Source organism: Oryctolagus cuniculus, chromosome Y (assembly GCF_051225735.1).
Source record: "Oryctolagus cuniculus isolate XC-2025 breed Fujian yellow rabbit chromosome Y, ASM5122573v1, whole genome shotgun sequence".
In the NCBI taxonomy this organism is placed as follows: Eukaryota; Metazoa; Chordata; class Mammalia; order Lagomorpha; family Leporidae; genus Oryctolagus; species Oryctolagus cuniculus.
Genome location: NC_142889.1, coordinates 786,896 through 805,559, shown reverse-complemented (window position 1 = coordinate 805,559; position 18,664 = coordinate 786,896). Strand labels below are relative to the sequence as shown.

General features: G+C 39.5%; 1 long non-coding RNA gene across 1 annotated transcript in view; it reads right to left on the bottom strand.

Moving 5' to 3' along the window:
- LOC149119092 (uncharacterized) overlaps positions 1-10,938 on the bottom strand; it is a 43,560-nt gene extending 32,622 nt beyond the window's left edge. The window contains exon 1 of the long non-coding RNA XR_016228647.1: positions 10,687-10,938. This is a non-coding gene — a long non-coding RNA (uncharacterized LOC149119092). The remainder of the gene's footprint in view (positions 1-10,686) is intronic.
- Positions 10,939-18,664: the final 7,726 nt, after the last annotated feature.

Here is an 18,664-nt window from a genome sequence, read left to right as displayed (position 1 = left end):
TACTGATTTCGGGCTTTGTTCCAGCAACAGTGAATTTAGCAAGTTTCTGACAGAGTTACACATATTCATTGACAGAGTCCAGCCCCACCCACATCCAGACCACTCCCACAGCTTCTACTTTGCTATGTATCAGGATTAAATCAATTATAAAACATATACTTATTTCACATAGTGACTATCAGTTAATAGTGCCTTTGTAAGAGACCTTAAGAATTGTTCCACTTTTTAGGTATCTATTGTTTTTTCTTTGGTATAACCAATTTTTAAAGATTTATTTATTTATTTGAAAGTCAGAGTTAGAGAGAAGGAGAGGTGGGGGGGGGGGGGAAAGGTCTTCCATCCACTAGTTTACTTCTCAGTTGGCCTCAATGGCCAAAGCTGTGCTGATCCCAAGCCAGGATCCAGGAGGTTCCTCCAGGTCTCCCGTGCCAGTGCATGGGTTCAAGGACTTGGGCCATCTTCTACTGCTTTCCCAGGCCATAGCAGAGAGCTGGATTGGAAGTGGAATAGCCAAGACTTGAACAGGTGCTCATATAGTATGCTGGCACTGCAGGTGGCAGTCTTACCCGCTATGCTACAGAGCCAGCCCCAGGTATAACCACTTTTTAAAATGCACTAAGTAGGAGTTGGCGCTGTGGCATAGTGGGTTAAAGCCCAGCCTGCAGTGCCAGCATCCCATATGGGCACCGGTTTGAGACCTGGCTGCTCTGCTTCCCATCCAGCTCTCCGCAACAGCCTGGGAAAGTGGTAGAAGATGGCCCAAGTCCTTGGGCCCCTGCACCCGCATGGGAGACCTGGAAGAAGCTTCTGGCTCCTTGCCTTGGGTCACCTCAGCTCTGGCAGTTGCGGTCATTTGGGGAATGAACCAGCAGATGGAAGACCTGTCTCTCTCTCTCTGGCTCTACCTCGCTCTGTAACTCTTTCAAATAAATCTTTTTTAAAAAAAAAATGAAGTGCACTAAGTAAATTTGCTGAAGAAATAATATTATAGCATTATCATTTCATAAAAATACACATTCTACAATTTACTCATAACAGTAGACAAATCAGAGAAAACAGACAAAACAGATAAAATCAAGTGGAGCATGCTTGAAAGGCATATTTATTGGGATGAACTCAAATGTTTTGTATTGTGACCATATACTTAGTAAAAGAAACTGTACAAATTGTCCTTTCATCTGTGGATATTCAAGCTATTTCCACATATTTCAAACTCCTTTCATAAATTGTTTATTTTGACCTTTAGGTCCTTTTTTCTATTCTCTAATATTTTTGTTTATTTTTTAAAAAGTTGCTTTTTTCCTTTTAAAATCAACACATATTTATGGGTTAAGTGTGACATTTCAATACATGTCTACAATGTGTAATGATCAAATCAGAGTCGTTGGCATGTCTATCACCTCAGAAGTGGATCATTTCATTGTGTTGAGAACATTCAACATCCTCAGAAAAATTCATGTAAAATGCATATTATGAGAAAATTATACATGGATTTCACAATTTTAAATTCTATTCCCACAGCCTTTTTGAAGTACCCTTGTATTTCAAAATAATCAGTTAATTGTTGTCAACCATAATTTCTCAATTTGCTACAGAACATGGTGTTTGTCTTTCTGTGTATGACTTATTTCACTGAACATAGTTTATCTCACTGAACATAGTTTGAGTACAAGATAATCATGACCCCCAGGAGGTTGAAAAAGTAGTGGAGAAAAAAACAAGTAGTGGAGAAAAACTGGACTGAAATAAAATTATACAGGTTAATTGTAATAAGCTTCTCTTATGTTTCTTGTCAAATAGTATTCAATTACTTTCACACTGATGCTTATTACTTATAAAAGCCTATTTTCATTGATTGGGTGAAATTTCTGTAACAAGTTAATTGAGGTCTGAGGTTGGGTAAAGCGCAGCATCATTTTTCACACTGATATTAGATGAAGTGTTTTCTCATTGGAAGATTTTTTTCACTTTGCAGCCAGGTTTTCAGGTTCAATTTGAAGTCAAGAATAAGGGGTAAGTGTACTCCCTGGAAAACTACAGTACTGTGTTTCAGAAGTCATGCAGTGCATGAAGGGAAGCTTTGTGGGAAAGACTGGCGTGGTCCCTACCCGCTTGGTGTTTATAGAGAAGGTAGGATGATGGTTAAAGTGGTTTTGTGATTTCCAGATATATTAGAAGCCCTACCTTCCTGGAGTCTATTAAGGTCTGTGGTCCCATAAAGTATTTGAACACTCAACTAGTGAATTCATGAAACCATGCCAGGCTAATGTAGTACCCCCAAGATCCCGAACTCTTTAAATCTGTTAGGATCTGCCTCCTAGGGTCTTCCGAAATAGGTATTTATCTTAGAAACCTGAGTTAATGAAGCATCAAAGATTGCCTCAAGGTATAATTATACCCTAAGAAAATCTTGTTCTATGTTCAATGGTCATATTAATGAGAATTTATTCAACATTTTTTATGGATCCATGGCCCTGAACCCTCTAAAAAAGAACTCTTGCTTTTAAGTTCCTATTTGAACCTTAAAGCCTGAAGCCTCTGGGTATTTTCAGTCCTAATACTGGCTGCACAAGCGGCTTCCCAAAGCAGTCTACCTCATGTTTGGCGGGGGGAGGGGGAATGAAGCTACATGTGCCTTGGTGTGGGAGGAACATGGAAGTGAAGGCCATCATTGGTCCAGCCAGCTGAAGCATGGACAGAAAGATCTGGAAATCTGTCAGCCACCAGGAGGGGGTCAAATGAGATGCACGTCACAAACTAGACCTCCAGCCCATTATTGCTCTCACAAAGCAATAATGTGTCATCCGAGCTGCCTTTCTGGGTAATTTGAGGGAAAGAAGTTTCTAAATCAATCACAATTCTTTCACAGATTTATAAATATCTCTGGCTGGTCAAGTCACTTAATATACTTCTATTTGCCTTTCTGTTAATACTCGGGCTTAAGACAGGTAAAGTGTGGCCACCGTAAGTCAGTAAGGGTGGCTTGACTTTCAGTAAGAATGCCGCAGTAACCTTGCCTTCTGTAGGGAAGGCATGCTGGAGGAGTTCAAGGGGAGGCCATTGACTTCAAATAAGAGCCATTTGACATAGTGGTTACGCTGCTGTTTAGGGCACCCACATACCACATCTCAATGCCTTGGTTCGATATCCAACTTTAGTTCCTAATTCCAGTCCTGATAAGGCAAACTCTGGCCAGCAGCAATCAGGCTCAAGTATTTTGGTTCCTGTCACCCACATGGGACACTTGAATTTCTAGCTTTCCCAGCCATTGTGGGCATTTGAGGAGTGGACGAATAGTTGGAAAATCTCTCCTTTTCTCTCCCCTCCCCTCCCCTCTCCTCTCTGTTGCTCTCTCAGATAAACAAATTATTTATTTTAAATAAATAATGCAACTTTAAAGAAAGCTTCTTGATAATCACATATTTTTATAGAAGATATGGAAACAATGAATTAAATGGTCATTCCAGTAAAAAGGTACCTACCAAGTGCTCCTATGTGAACTGACATAGTCCAGGTCTATACCAAGGATCCACAGTCTTCCTGTGTGAAGGACTAGATAGCAGCTATCTAAGGCTTTGTGGGCCACACTGTGTATTGCAGCTATTCAGCTATGTGATCGTAGCACAAAAGCTGATATATTCAGTGAACATTCAGTATTTAAGTTAATGGGCATGGCAGTATTCCAATAAAATTTTACAAAAACAGATGGCTGCTGGACTCAGCCTGTGGCCTACAGTTTGCTCACCCCTGGTCTATCATATTAGTCTAATTCACAGTCAAATAATATGCATGTGTGGGAAGGAAGGGAGTCTTTCCAGACAAGATAAGGGAGAGTTACTCTAAGAAAATTCTGAGGGAATGTTAACATGTAGGTGGAAGAAGTAATTTGGGGGAGCAGAAAAAATGATGAAAATCATTTATCTTTTCAGTCCTAGAAGGAACTTTGAAATGCTCATTTCTAGTCTGCTTTGTCACAGTTGAAGAAACTGAGGTTTGGAAAGCAGTTGGGTATAAAATATGCATATCCTGGTTTTGCTTTTTTCCAATAACCAGAGTCTTTTTCTGTACAGGTTTTCTTGGTATGATGTCAGATTCACGTTGTACAACTCTCAGCACCATACATTGTGGAAATACTAAATTGCTAAGAGATTTTAATGGTGATAAACTTTTTTTTCTGTGAACAAATACAAAATATAGCCATTTTTAAAAACTCAGAGACTTGGGAAAAAGAAAATGATACTCAAACATCTTTGACAGTGACATAATCCATAGGACCATAAAATGGATGATCTAAGCACTAAATTTTATTGCCCAGCCCTTCAGGTTTACTAGTTGTAAAGATTTGCTCTCCTAAAGTGAGATGGAAAGTAATGAGCAAATATTTTTCTCTGTCTTCTAACTTTTGGAATTAGGAAGTAAATATAGTAGATAAAATTTTACCTCATAGTTGGCAGGAGGATCTAGAAATTGGAGTCACTTAGAAGTAATTTAGGAGATGGGAATTTACACTATAAAAATTAAATAGCATGTGAAAAAGTGACGGAAAACTCTTGCACCAAAATATAGTCTGAGGACAGACCCAAGTTGCTCTTCATCTAAGGATAGTCTGACCCAAATAAGAAATTTGTTGTTTGCTTAGAAGGAAGAGAGAGATGAGAGTGCCAAATGCTACCCAAAAATAATGAATATGTATTTTTAGACCTCTGCTGGTTCTGTCCACCCTAGGCGACTACACACGATTCAACATCAAAAAAATTCTTACTATATTGAGGTGTACAGATTGCATTATGGCCTGTTTCTCTTTTCCCCACCACCTTTGGCCAGGTGACTTTGAAGTTCTCTCTCAGGAGGTGGTGGTCTATTTTCCTGTCAAATAGTTTGGGACTCAGCCGCGTGGCCTGTTTTGGTGAAAAGAATGAGACAGATGTGATAATATGAATTCCGTACCTAGATTTCAAGAGACTTAGAGTTTTTCTGGTTCCTCTCTCTGGCTCTTTCTATCACCATGAAAAGGGCATGCCCAACCTAACCCAGTGCCCCAAGAGACTCTTGTAACAGAGCCAACTCACTTTATTTGAGCCTGATCTGGATAAAGTCTCCTCTAGCCAATCCACAAATGCAGGGAAGAAGCATCTAAGATCTGAATAGCCATGAAACAAAGCCTACCTTAGACTCAGTTGCTGTAGACATATGAAATACAAATATCCATTATTGCATGCCTCCAAGTTTTGTCATAATTTGGTACACCGAAAAGTTTAGCACTAGGTAACTTATGTATGTGGGTGCTCAGTATCATTGCAAATGTTATAATTGCTATAATTATTATATCAGCATTTCAATATTTTCCAAGCACTATGGCATAACAGTTAAGATCCTAGATCCTAGAGCTAAGACTATATCAGTTAGAATCCTAGCTTAACCAATTACTGGCTGTGTCCTTCAGAACTACCGAGTTACACCCTTGTGCAACACCACTGCCTTGTGTATAGCTAGGTCCTGTGATCTGCTTCTAACCAGTAAAATGTGGCAAACATGATGGAATGTCTCCCCCTTGATTTCAAAAACCTGCTAACTTTGAAGAAATAAGCTGCCACCTTTTGAAAGGACTGTGTGGCAAGCAAGGGCAGATGGCCAGGAACTAATAGTGGATTCCAAGCAACAGCCAGCAAGAAAGCTGGAACCTCATTCCTACAACTGCAAACGTATGAATTGGGGTAGCAACACTAGCAAGCAGGAAAGTGAATTCTTCCCTAGTCGAGCCTGCAGATGACCATGTAGCTGGCTGACACCTTGATTGTTGCTTTGTGAGAAGCAGAGGACCTAGTTGAGCCAAGTCTGACCTCCTGCCCCATGGAAACTGTGAAACAGGACGTATGTGTTGTGTTTAACTGCTAAACTGATAGTAATTTGTGGAACAGCAACAGAAAACTAGTAAGAAAGTAATTTAATACCTATTCTGCCTAACTTATTCATATATTGAGAAAGTAAATAATCTCCTGAGACTTGTGAGAAGTTGTTAAATTAATATGAGCAGAGCATTTAATATAAGCCCATGTCATACTAAGCACCGATTAAATGTCAGTTATTCTAAATATGGTTATTATTTTTATCAATCCAAAGTCATTCAAATGACTTCAGTAGTTGATTTAACAACATATTCATTGTCTTTTTTTGGTATTATTTGAAAGGAAGAGAGACAAAGACAGACACAGAGAGAAAGAGATCTTCAATCTGCTGATGTGCTCCCTAAATGCCCACAACAGAGCCTGGTCTGAGCTAGGCACAAGGCAAGATCTCAGAACTCAGTCCAGGTCTCCCTTGTGGGAGGCAGGAACTCAAGTACTTGAGTCATTTGCTGCTGCTGTCCAGGGTGTGCATTAGCAGAAAACTGGAATCAGGAGTAGAGGAAGGACTGGAACCTAGGCACTCTGATAAGATATGTAAGAAAACCAAACCTTGTCCTAAACTCTGTGCCAAAAGTCCACCCTCACATTCCTTCTTTCAGTCTTCAAATAGCAGAGTTCTGAGGCCATAATTTTGGACTAAGATGCAATGCGTTAATTATGTATTTAATCTTTCCCCAAACATGGAAGAATTAATATGAAATTTGAATGGGGAAAATATAAATCTTAGAATGATAAAATCAGACTTCTCAAGAATGAATAAGTAGGCCGGCGCCGTGGCTCACTAGGCTAATCCTCCGCCTTGCGGCGCCGGCACACCGGGTTCTAGTCCCGGTTGGGGCACTGGATTCTGTCCCGGTTGCCCCTCTTCCAGGCCAGCTCTCTGCTGTGGCCCGGGAGTGCAGTGGAGGATGGCCCAAGTGCTTGGTCCCTGCACCCCATGGGAGACCAGGAGAAGCACCTGGCTCCTGCCTTCGGATCAGCGTGGTGCGCCGGCCGCAGCGTGCCTGCCACAGCGGCCATTGGAAGGTGAACCAACGGCAAAGGAAGACCTTTCTCTCTGTCTCTCTCTCTCTCACTGTCCACTCTGCCTGTCAAAAAAAAAAAAAAAGAATGAATAAGCAAATTGTGGTACAAGAATACAATGTAATACTAGTCAACAGTTCAAGTAAATCGAACTAGAGCTCTATGTCCACATTAAAAATATTGTAATACTTGTGACTGAGAAAAAAGAAAATTGCCCAAAGATACACCCAGGTTAATACCATTTATTTAAAATTTTAAATATGCTATACTGCAAATTATTACAGAAACCTACATACAGAGGCACTTCAGAAAGTTCGTGGAGAAGAAAAATGGAATTTAAAGGCAAGTTTAATTTCATGCAAAATATTTTTGAAATCCATGCATAGTTTCTTCATAATACATACGTTCCATAGTTTTTGAAGACTCCTCATATACTACAAGTGTAAGGAAAGAGGTGGAATGGGATGAGGGGAGGTCACAAAATGGTTTCATTCTATGCAAATAAATCACAGGGTGGAGCATTGACTAACTATAGGTAGTGAGAATGGATACTCGTTCAATTATTTTGTACTTTTCTGTATAATTTGAGCACTTCATTTAAAGAATCTGTTCTATTCACTGTATTAGGAGACCTAATTTTTGATTTCTGTGTCATCACTAATAAATGTTATGACCTGGGACAAACCATTTCACTTCTTCAGGTTCCAGTTTCTCTATTTGTCAAGAGATGGAGAAGGAAGAAAATTGACAGATGATTTGATATATTCCTTCAAGGTACTGGGTTTCAGAAAACTTTATTCCTTGCCTACATAAGTAGCGATACACAAAAGCATCCTAAATCTAGTAAGTTCCTCTAGAAACACTCTTCCCAATATGGTAGCTATTTGTCACATGTGATTATTTAAATTAAAAGATTCAATTCCTCGGGTGCACTGGGCACTTTTCAAGTGCTCAGTAGCCACATGTAGTAGGTGGCCACCATATTGGATAGCACACATAATAGAATAGTTTCATCATTTATCAGAAAATTCTAACAGTGCTATAGAAGGAAATTGCAAAAAGTGATCTGATAACATCCTCTGAAATATTTAGATCCTTTTAAATAATTTTTATCAAGTATATAATAGGTTGCATTATCCATGACAGCCAGCATTTCAAAGCAGAATTTAAATTCCTTTAATCCAATAAGAAAAATAGACATAAGAGAGCACAACTGAGAAGGATTAAATATTAGTTTTTACCAAACTCTAGATTGCAAGATATTGTGGTAACAACTTTCTTCTCACTTTATTCTTTCCAAAATCCTTTAAATTTCCCTTCCAGTTCTAACGTCTATCAATTCCATAATGAAGCTATGCCTACATTCTATTCTTTCCTTCAAAACATACTTAAATCCTGACATTTATAGCAAAACGGATGGAACTGGAGAGCATTATGTTAAGTGAAATAAGCCAGATGCAGAAAGACAAAAACTGCATGTTCTCTCTCATATGTGGAAGTTAAGTGAAAAAACTTAAAATAATGATGACTAGAGGCTGCGGAGTGTCTCCCTGACATCTTGTTTCCCAAACACCTGGGTGTAGGGTGATTCGCTCATTCTTATTAACCCAGGAAAAAATATTAGCTCACAACAAATCATTTCATTATATATATGCATATATGCATATATATTTATATGCATATATATTTATATGCATATATGCATATATATATTTAAATCACCCAGTGTTAGTGTGGGAAAGTTATTTTATTTGTGAATGTTGTTACTCAGGAAAAGTGTCAGATTCAGAAGTTGAGGAAGTCTACTGAAAATGAGTATTCAGTTAATGATTTGAACTAAATTAAGTTTCTAGGGCTTTAAAAATAGCTTTGCTTCTTTTTGAAAAGCTATCATATTATTTGAGTCTCTTCTGGCTTCAGTGTTGGAAGCTGCTGCCATGAGAAGGGTCAGGTGTAATTCTCAAGGATCCGGGGGTCTTTCGGCCTGTCTCATAAGCCATAAAAAAATGGAGACCTAGGTTAGACCCTCAAGGAAGTTTTAACTCCATAAATATCCAGCACTCCAGAAATCCTTCCATTATCCTCCTAGATAGTCAAGTTCAGTTTGAAAAGGGGTAATATGATATGGCCGAGTGTAACTAAAGGCATAGGAAACTTGAAACCTGAAATTTTGGTTAAATTCTATCTTCATTATTTACCAGCCAGGAACTTTACACAGCTGACTGCCCCTTTCTGGACTTCGACTTTCGTAGCTACAAAATAAGGACAATAATTTTCACCCATGAAAAGGGCATGAAATTCAGACAAAATACATGTGAAAGGATTTTTGGAACTATGAGTTTTACTAGACTTTACTAATATCCTTAGCAGCATTCATTCATTTCTTCATCTACCAGAAATTCTTTATTAAGATTATAACAATCATTCAAAATACAATAAAAAAGGCCCTTAAGGATCAGCTACCTGCCTGTTCTCCATGAGGCCATTATTAGCCTTGGGTCCTGCTCCAAATTCTGAAGTCATGAATTTCCCTTTATTCACACCAGTTACTCACCAACAGAAACATATGCCAGACCTCTACCTTCAAGGAACTTCAGTGTTATAAAAATATATAGTTCCCCAAAGCTGAACTTACAAAGCTCTCAAAATCCAGAAAAATTCAAGTTGGTTTTTTCTACACATTTTTCCTTCCAGTATATTACTCATACATGCCCAACAGAATCTAAATTTATCTGCCTCTCCCAGCTAAGCCATCTGTTGCATGTAAACATCAAAGATGCCTGTATCTAGTTAATTATGGTTCTCAAAAAAATCTGACAACCAAGGGACATTAAGTGTTAGGTGGTGATGCTGACATTACAGTGGAAAAATGAAAAGATCTCAGTGTCAGAATGGCTTCAACAGGCTTAGCCACAAGGACAGAAAATTTGCAAATAGGAAGAAAATATAGGTCTTGAGAAAGGAGGAATATACATCAACACAGGTGCAATGAATGAAACTTTAAATGTGCCATTAATGTAACACAAGAAAATCACTCTAAAATCATTCAAGTAAAAACATGAGAAGCAAAACAGAATTATCCAACATTATAAGTTCACATATAGAAATCTTGTCTATGAGCCCCTCAGGCCAAATACATGTCCATAATGAACTCATGTATGTAGATAAATCTCCAATGACAAACAGTCCAATCAAATGTGGTTTTATGGTGCCCATTCTTTCAACAAACACTATTTATTGTCCTAAATTACTATTCCAACAAAAACAAATTGCAAATTATAGAAACAGTGAAATTGACATATGTCTAAGTTAAAGGTATCACCAGCTTGTCCATTAATTTTAGTGAATTTTCTCTTTCACTCTTCCCTACGATACCAGATGAGAATTCTTCTCTATTCTACGTTAGAGACACAAAATGGCAAATATTAAATCAGTTTTCATGTGCTATCAATCACAGTGTTCATGCATTAACAAGCAATTTTAAAATAAATATATAACATTTCTACACCCTAAGTATTCTTTTATAATTTTACAGGTGGAGTTGTAGACAGTGAGAGAGAAAGAGAGAGAGAGAGAGAGAAAGGTCTTCCTTCCATTGGTTCACTCCCCAAATGACCACTACGGCTGGCACTGCGCCGATCCGAAGCCAGGAGCCAGGTGCTTCTTCCTGGTCTCCCATGCCGGCCCCTAAACCCTAATTCTTAGAATAGCTACAATGGCACCTATTGCCAAATGACTGATAAAAAATATAACATACCTTGTCGCCCCCCCTCTTCGTGGAGGAACGACACAGGACCCTGCGCTGTTCTTTTGTCTGCTCGGCCCTCCCCGGGTTTGCTGCTGGTTCTTCCCGGGTTGGCTACTGTCCCTTCCACCTCCGTGGAAGGGCAGTTCCCCCTGCCACATTCCCCACTTCCGCAGGGGAGCGGCACACCGCCGGCCGGTTCTCTCGGGGGCTGCACGGGTTCCCTTAGATGTTCCCCTTAGATGTTCCTGGTGCATGCCGTCTCTCTCCTCCTTTATAGTCCTCCTCCGCCAATCCTAACTCTGCTACCCACACGCCGAGTACGCTGCTCTCCTCCAATCAGGAGCAAGTCCTACAGTTTATTGGTTGAACTGGAGGCAGCTGTGTAGAAGCTGTTTCCCTTCTCAGCACCATATTGTGGGAGAGCAGATGCATAGAATAAGTCTTAATTCCAGTAACTTAGTCTAGTCCGAGTTGCTCCCAGTTGCTCCCCACAATACCTCATTCCCTTGGACACTGGAGACTGATCAGTCATGTCCTCAGTATCTTAAAATTGAAAGTAATGAAACCCACTCTTTATTCTTACCAAAGCTTAACCTGAGAATCTTGAATAACTCTATTCTCAATTAATATGGCTATATAGCATGTGATGATTGCAGATTCAAAAAAATTAATGAGGTCATTTGTTATATATCTTGGCAGAGCGAAATCTATGGAATATGTATCTATATATACATATACGTGTATATACAGATATACATGTATATTCTCTCTTCTTCTCCCTCCTAAAACAAGCAATTTTTAAAGATTTATTTTATTTATTTAAGAAGCAGAGTTACAGACAGAGGGGGAGACAGTTAGAGAGGTCTTCCATCTGCTAATTCATTCCCCAAATGGCCAAAACGGCTGGAGCTGGGCCAATCTGAAGGCAGGATTCAGGAGTTTCTTCTGATCTCCCATGCGGGTGCAGGGGCCCAAGCACTTGGGCCATCTTCTACTGCCTTCCCAGGCCATCAGCAGAGAGCTGGATTGGAAGTAGAGCAGCTGGCACTCAAACTGGCACCCATGTGAAATGCTGGTGCCACAGACAGAGGCTTAACCTACTATACCATGTCATTGGCCCCAAACAAATATTTTTTTTAATGGGGCATGCATTTAGTCTAGTAGTTAAGACACTCACATCCCATATTGAAGCACCTGGGTTTGATTCCTAGCTCTGACTTCTGCCTCCAGCTTCCTGCTAATGCACATCTTAGATAAGAGGCAGCAGTTGTTGGTTCAAGTAATTGGATTTCTTCTGCCCATGTGAGAGCCCTGGATTGCATTCCTGACTTGGCCCTGACCCAGCCCTGACTGTTGTGGGTATTTGGGGAATGAGCTAGCAGAAGACAGTATTTCTCTCTCTCTGTGTGCCTCCCCCGACACTGTATATGTGTGTATTTCTGTCTCTGAAATAAACTTTTATAAAATGAAATAAATATATTTTATGTAAATATTTATAATTAACATTTATTAAATAAAACTAATATCTGATAAAATTTTATATTTAATATATTTTCATATTCTTTATATAATATCTCCTGCTTCACAAGTAATATCCCTACCTCCTAAACAATAATTATGTCTCCATAAGGAACTGGCTCAGATTCTAGTCTGCTTTTGACTGTAGGCACACTTATTATCCTAGATCAGTAATGTCTCTGGAAGCAAAGACTCCCAGCTCACGTCTGACTAGTCTATGGCCCAAGAAAGTTTCTCCATGTTTGGAAAATGTATCTTCACTATGCATAATGGCTATATTCCTAGATAATCAGAACCACATACATATTCCAAATGTTCATACATAACCCTCAATGCATGTTTAAAATTCAATATACATCTTTTGCCAGGCCCAAAAAATCATAATACTTTCCTCTCTCTGTTCCTCTAGTACATCATGAATTATAAAAATCGGCATCAGATCAATAGTAGTCTTGGGGGAGAAGAAAATAAACTATCACACTGATCAAAGTATTGAGGTGAGGATAGCACAAGCCTTAGTGCTGGAGCACTACCCTGATTTGTTTGTTTTAGAAGTAGGAATAGTCAGATTTTTGATTTTCCAAAAGGATTGATTACCTGCCAGCATTTAAAAGTATGATGGATGGAGTTTCATAATAATTCATGAAAATATTCACTGGTCTAGATGTGTAGACACATTATGACAGACAAAATGGTGACCATAGAGATATTCTTTAAGAAGAATATATACAAAAACTTCAAAAAGTTCATGGGAAAATAATTAAATGGTATGTTTATTTTGGTGTAAAGAAAATTGAAATCTATGAGAATGTGTTTGAGAAGTCTCTGTCAACAGCAATGTATACATCTTCTTAGACTAAGTATACATAATACATTCAGGTTTCATCTATCTGAGTGAGTTGGGGATAATAAGACTAATATACCTGAAGTTCCTTTTGGTGAATCAGACCAGACCAAATTTTACACTATGGCTCAGATAGCTGCATTTGAATCAACAGCCTAGGATCAGTTGACTTGATATAGAAGTGGATGGAGCAAGGGTGATGATGAGATGTTGAGGGTTGCTGTTGAGTAGAATGATCGCTGATACCATATTTACAGACCCATTAAATAGTGTAGAAAATTCATTTTTAAACAGTTTTGACCAACTTCCTTAAGAGAAAGAAAAAATAATTACACTCTGAAGCATTAATAATGACCCCCTGCTTGGGAAAACTGAGTAATGAACTTGCTTGTCTATAACCCTTACTTGCTGTATCAGTTATCTATTGCTGCTGTAACAGTTATCACAAATGTAGTGATTTAAAATAATACACACTGGCCGGCGCCGTGGCTCACTAGGCTAATCCTCCGCCTAGCGGCGCCGGCACACCGGGGGGTTCTAGTCCCGGTCGGGGCGCCGGATTCTGTCCCGGTTGCCCCTCTTCCAGGCCAGCCCTCTGCTGTGGCCAGGGAGTGCAGTGGAGGATGGCCCAGGTGCTTGGGCCCTGCACCCCATGGGAGACCAGGAAAAGCACCTGGCGCCTGGCTCCTGCCATCGGATCAGCGCGGTGCGCCGGCCGCAGCGCGCGGGCCGCGGCGGCCATTGGAGGGTGAACCAACGGCAAAGGAAGACCTTTCTCTCTGTCTCTCTCTCACTGTCCACTCTGCCTGTCAAAAAAAATAAATAAATAAATAAATAAAATAAAATAAAATAAAATAAAATAATACACACTTAGAATCTTACAGCTTGAGGGATCAGAAATGGGAAATTGATTTCCTGGACTAAAATAAAGTATTGGCAGGGCTGGTGCCGTGGCTCACTTGGTTAATCCTCCGCCTGCGGCGCCAGCATCCCATATGGGCACCAGGTTCTAATCCCGGTTGCTCCTCTTCCAGTCCAGCTCTCTGCTGTGGCCCGGGAGGGCAGTAGAGGATGGCCCAAGTGCTTGGGCCCCTGCACCCATGGGAGACCAGGAAGATGCCCCTGGCTCCTGGCTTCGGATCGGCGCAGTGCCAGCCGTAGCAGCCATTTGGGGAGTTAACCAATGGAAGGACAATCTTTCTCTCTATCTCTCTCTCACTATCTAACTTTGCCTGTCAAATAAAAACATTTTTTAAAAAATAAAATTAAAGAAATTATTGGTTAGGTTGCATTCTTTCTGTGGCTCTAGAGAAAATCAGTTTAAGCCTTTCCCAATGTCTGGGGGCCACCCGCATTATTCCTGGGATCACAATTCCTTCATTGCATCACTCCAACCTCTGCTTTCACCGTCATGTTTCCTCCTCCTTGTCAGTTTCTGTTGTCACACCTCTGTCTCTATCTCCCACACGCCTGCCTCCCTCTTTCCCTTCTAAGGGTCTTCATGACTACACTGGGCCAACTCAGATACTCAGGATAATCTCTCCATCTCAAGGTCCTTAATTTGATCATGACTGCAAAGTCCCTATTGCCATGTAATGTATATTTATAGGTTTCTAGGATTAGAAAATTGACTGTTTACTTGCTTCCTGTCTTCCTTCTCCATTCCTTTTTTAAAAAAAGATTTTTACTTATTTATTTGAGAGGTAGAGTTACAGACAGTGAGAGGGAGAGACAGAGAGAAAGGTCTTCCTTCTGTTGGTTCACTCCCCAAATGGCCGCAATGGCTGGAGCTGCTCAGATCCGAATCCAGGAGCCAGGAGCCTCCTCCCAGTCTCCCATGTGGGTGCAGGGGCCCAAGCACTTGGGCCATCCTCTGCTGCTTTCCCAGGCCACAGCAGAGAGCTGGATTGGAAAAGGAGCAGCCGGGATTAGAACCGGCATAAATATGGGATCCCAGCGCCGCAGGTGGAGGATTAACCTACTGCACCATGACACCAGCCCCTCCATTCCTTTTTAAATGGGAGTTCCCAAGTGATATTCTGTGGCCCATAGGGAAGCTGTAAGATTCTGTGATCTCCAGTAGATCTTCTGTGACACTATCATTGGTAGTGTGGCACAGTCCAGACAAATGACAAAGCAGGGTAGCACTGCCCAGGACTTGTTAGAAACGCAAATACCTGAGTTTCATCAGAATCTCTGGGGATATGGCTCAACAATCAATAGTCCTCCATGTGATTTCTGCTTAAATTCAGGAAAAACTGATGTATATTTTTATTTCTGATGTATGTTATTGATGCTAACCTTCAGTACTTTAAATCAGTAATAACCACATATTCTTGTTAATTCCAGTGAGCTTTACCAACTATAGGCAAGGATGCAAGTATTGGGTAGGATGAGTAGATCTTGAGATCTTTGAATAAACACAAACAAAACAAAGCATTCCATATTGTACCTAAGCAATTTTCTTCTAACAGCTCTTTATTCATAAAGATTTTTCTTGGAGAGCTCCAGGCACTTGTAGGGCCAGTGAGCTACATGTTGAAATTAAAGAATGCTTACTATGTGTCATTTTCTATATAAAATATTCTGCATTTAGTATCTCATTATATGCTTTACTTCAAACTTAGAAAACAGATACCATTCTCCTGCTTTAAATATGAAGAGACTAAGGCTTTCAGAGACGAGTGTCACATCAGCTTGTTCATACCAGTATGCCCAGCTAAACGTAGCATGAATATTTCTGAATGAAGTGCAAGGAAGGATCGGAGAGAGGGAGATGTTCTAGGGTCACAAAAGCACTCAGTGGAAGAGGCAGGATTCAAAGCCATATCCACCTAGTTTCAAAGCCAACTTCATCCTGTTATGCGACATTGCCTCCATTGTGTGTGTATACATACACCCATACCATATGCATGACATGTCCCACACTCTTAATAGATAATTATTATAAATCATGGGTTATAACTATTTATAGTTAGTTTTTAATTTGGATAATGAAAATATATCCAGGTGAGTTACTAGAGCATCTTTAAACACATAGACAAATACAAGCCCAATACAAAAAAAATCAATAATGTATTAGTAGTTTTAAGTATATGTTTCCTATTTATTTTATATGCAATATATAAAAATATTGAATGTGTCTTCAAGGGGGAATGATGTCTGTGATGAAGTTTTCTTTTCCCCAAGAAACTGTGCAAACCATTCATTCATCATACTGTCATTTATTTATGTAAATATAAGCCACAACATAAGGTTATCAACAACATTGCTGACACGTTCAGCAAGGCTAATTCCACCATACTATTTTTATCACAAGTAAAACACATGGAATTTTCCACAGAAAATATGCATTTAGGGAACAACACTGTGGGGTAGTGGGTTAAGCCTCCACCTGCAGCATTGGCAATCCCATATGAACGCCAGTTCAAGTCCTGGCTCCTCCACTTCCAATCCAGTCCCCTGCCGATGGCCTGGGAAAGCAGTGGAGGATGGCCCAAGTGTTCGGGCCCCTGCACTCATGTGGGAGACCTGGAAGAAGCTCCTGGCTCCTGGCTTTGGAACGGCCCAGCTCTGGCCATTGTGGCCATTTAAGGAGTGAACCAGCAGATGAAAGACTTCTCTCTCTTTCTGTCTGTATTTATTTGAGAGGCACAGTTACATAAATCTTTTTTAAAAAGGGGAGTTCTGCAAAGATCAGGAAGAATTTTATAAAAAAGAAAATGTGCATATAATAACCATTATTTATAAGTTATGATATATACATTTTTATTAGACTTCCATAGCCCCATCCTGATGGTTCATAATCTGGAATATATGGACTAGGAGGCAGACATACAGACAGAATTCAAAGCACCCATGACCTCTATACCACCTGATTCAATGCATTTAAGAACATAATTCTGAGATGGAGGTCATAGATTTCATCAGACTACTCAAGAAGTCTGTAATACAAGGGAAAAACCAACCTGATTTCATGAGCCTCTAATTTATAATAAATATTATATAATCAATATTGCATGCACATTTAACTGTATTCAATTATTTAATTCAATTTAATACATAATGAGGTCAACAGTTCATGATTATTCAAAACTTGTTCCAGTTGACTAAGACAATTTTATTCAGAAGTTTACTATTTTTCTGTGGCTTAAATTTATAATTGATCAGAAAGATAATATTTTAATAATTCAAAAATATGTTTAAATTCAATTGCTATTAAATGGCTACAAATACAGTTATAAGAAAGATCTTGAAACCAATGAACTTATACATACTTCTTCCTTTGATGTTTTTAAAGATTTATTAATTTGAAAAGCAGAATTACAGAGAGGCAGAGGCAGAGAGAGGTCCACCATCCACGAGTTTACTCCCCAGATGGCCGCAATGGCCAGAGCTGTGCCTATCTGAAACCAGGAGCCAGGAGCTTATTCCAGGTCTCCTACATGGTTGCAGGGGCCCAAGGACTTGGGCCATCTTCTACGGCTTTCCCAGGCCATAGCAGAGAGCTGGATCAGAAGTGGAGCAGCAAGGACTTGAACTGGCACCCATTTAGGATGCCAGCACTGCAGGTGGTGTCTTTACCAGCTATCCCACAGTCTGGCCCCTCTTTCTTTGATTTAAAATACAATATTCTTTACTAAAATGAAAGAAATATTTGACTGGCATCATATTTTTGCATTTGTCTTTATTTTATGTATTTGAGAGGCACCGTGAGCAATTGAGAGAGAGAGAGAGAGAGAGAGAGAGAGAGAGAGGCATTTATATTTCTGATGGAAAATTCATTAGCACAAACATTCATTAATACAGCTGCACCTGCAGCTTTTCCCTGTGTTTAGCAGGGTTGTGCAAATAGGCAATATCTGATCATGTTTGACATTTCTGACATTATTCTTGCTAGAGCATTGCTTAAAATTCATAGCCAACAGTTATGGTGAGATATTACACAATGTGATAGATATGGGAATTAGAAACTCTTGGTTTTCATAAGTGATTAAACACTCTAACGGTATCTTCAAGTTTTAGAATCGTTTCACTGTAATTACAACCTTATATAAATTATAGATTTCCAATTGATGAATGTAATAAAGCTGTATGTGTAAATATATAATTCTCTCATTCACTGTCTCAATTGAGTATTAAATATTTCTTATAATACATGAATAAATATACTCAAGTTTTTATTGAATAAATGTATTAAATATCAACTCTCTTCCATTGCTAAGCACAACAGAAGATGTAATTACTAGATAACTCTTAATTTCGCAGTGAATTTAGAAGCCAGGCACACAATCCAACACAACACCGTTGCCCAGATGGTTAGTTCAAGCCACAAAAGGTCCTTTAGCAGCTCAGAGAATAAAAAGATCACTGTGATTTAGGAAGCCTAAAGGAAGGGTTGAGTGAGAGCAGAGTACTCGATGAGGCCTTGAAGATTCTTAGAACATGACTATCATTTTAATTTTTAACACCACGGCCAGAGATGCAACAGCAATCCGGATGATAAAAACAAGATGTTGGGTCAGATAAGAAGGTAAGAATGGAATAAAAGGGATTTTTTTCCCTAAAGTATAAATAAGTTTGACTCTGACTGCCGTATAGATTCTAAAATTCTGATTCTAAATT